A 2,189-nucleotide genomic window follows, 5' to 3' on the forward strand; every position below is an offset into this window, starting at 1 on the left:
ACACACGCACACACGCACACACACTTCCCAGACACTCAAGATGGGCCTCTGTTCTCCTGACTTCTTCTTTCTCTGAATTGTTGCTTTCTCCAAGTATATAGCAGTTTACCACTTCTTGCTTCCTAGGTTCTCTCCCCCATCCCCAGGGCTTTATTTCATACTTCGCACAGAACCTCCTTTTCTTCCAGTTCTAGGATCCAAATTCCCATTGCTTCCAAATCATAACAAGGGATAAGGACTTTGGTCTTGATTTTGAGAGCACTGAAAAGTTTTTGAATGGTTTAAGGGTTTGATACAATACAGACTAGTGTTTTAGAAAGAACACTTCAGCTGCCTAATCCATAAAGAGTATAGATTAGATGTCTACCTGGAAAGAGGGTGAGTAGCCATATAGGTAAACTATGATTGTGGTTTGGCTTAGAGTGGTAGCTGTGGATATAGCGAGAAATTATTGAATTCAGAATATATTAAAGAAGTAAAAAGCAACAAGACTTTATGAATAATTGGGAGTGGGAAAAGGGGTGAGGAGGAGGGAACTATCAAAGGGAACTCTTGGGGATCTGATTTGAGAGATCAAACGTGTTAATGGTAGCCCATTTCACTGAGATGTGGAATACTAACAAGGGAATACTAACGGGGGAACATTCATATTGAGACACCTGTGGGACATTCAAGAAGAAATATTCCACGGGCAGTTGAATATACATGTCTGAAGCTCAGGAGAGAGGTCTGGACTAAGGTTACAGATCTAGAAGTCACCAGTATATATATGGTTTTTTAATCTATGGAAAGGGAAATAGCACCTGAGAAGAATGTTCAGCTTTAGAACAGATGAGGCCTAGGGAAGAGCCCTGGTGACCAGCAGTAACTATGGCATAGGCAGAGGAAAAGTTCACAAGAGAGATGAATAAGTAGTGACCAAAGAGATATGGAGAAAAGCAGGAGAAAGTAGTGTCACAAAACCAGGGGAAAAGAATGTATAGGGGCATCGGAGTGGCTCAGTCGGTTGAGTGTCTGACTCTTGATTTTGGCTCAGGGCATGATCCCAGGGTGGAGGAATCAAGCCCTGCATCGGGCTCTGCACTGACTGTGGAGCCTGCTTAAGATTGTTTCTCTCTCTCTCTGTCCCTCTTCACCACTTGCTCTCTCTCTCTCTCTAAAAAAAAAAAAAAGTTAAAAAATGTTTCACAACAATGGGGGTGGTGGTGAATAGTGTTGAATACTACCAAAGAGATCAAGAAAATTCTTGAAAAAAACATCTAGGGAATTTAACAATCAGGTGGTGGTGGTCTGGTCACTGGTGACCTTGGAGGGGATAATTTCAGTACAGACATTTGTGGAATAGATTGCTAACTGTTACCCTAATATCCCTTCTTATCTTCTTTCTTAGTAATAAAACATCTTAAAAAAACATCTTTAGTTTTACCTGGACACATAGACTCCTGGAATAAAGGCCATGAGGACAAGGGTCAAATCCTAAGGATAGTGGATCAATAAACTAAAAAGAACCTGGATTTCTAACAATTTCACGGTGCTACCATACCAGCTTTGGACTGCCTACCCTCTAGATTTCTTTTAGGTGAGATAAATACATGTATATATTATTTAAGTCATTGTTACTTGGGAGTCTATGCCATGTAGTAGTTTCATGATTACAGTGAGTTGAGATGTCAGTGGTCGGTGAGGTATACATGACAATGAATATAGACTACTCTTTCAAGAAACACCTGAGCCTGATTTCAAGGTTCTCCCAAAATTTATCCCTAACTAGTTTTTCAGGCTTTCTTGCTGTTTTTCTGAATACTGCCTATATTCAAACCAAAGAAAACACTTACTATTACCAGATAAGCCCTTGCTTGCTTATGAGCCTTTGTACAATTTCTTCCCCATGGAACGCCATCTGTTAGATCTATCCAATGTTACAACCTCCACCATTTTAAATTCCACAACATTTTAAGTCCCGGTTGTGGCCTTTGGGATTCTGGAGTAACTTTAAAGGAATACAGAGTCAAAACCTTAGGAGATATTGGATTCAAGGGACTCAAGCAAAATCTCAGTCCAAGTCCATCAGGAAGGCATTCCCAAAGATGTTTAAAGCCAAACTTCCCCAGTCCCTTCTCAATACCATCATCTCTCTAACATAGTACCATAACCACCCTTATCTTATGACCTGGGGATCAGAGGATAGG

The sequence above is a fragment of the Felis catus genome, chromosome X (assembly GCF_018350175.1).
Source record: "Felis catus isolate Fca126 chromosome X, F.catus_Fca126_mat1.0, whole genome shotgun sequence".
NCBI classification, from domain to species: Eukaryota; Metazoa; Chordata; class Mammalia; order Carnivora; family Felidae; genus Felis; species Felis catus.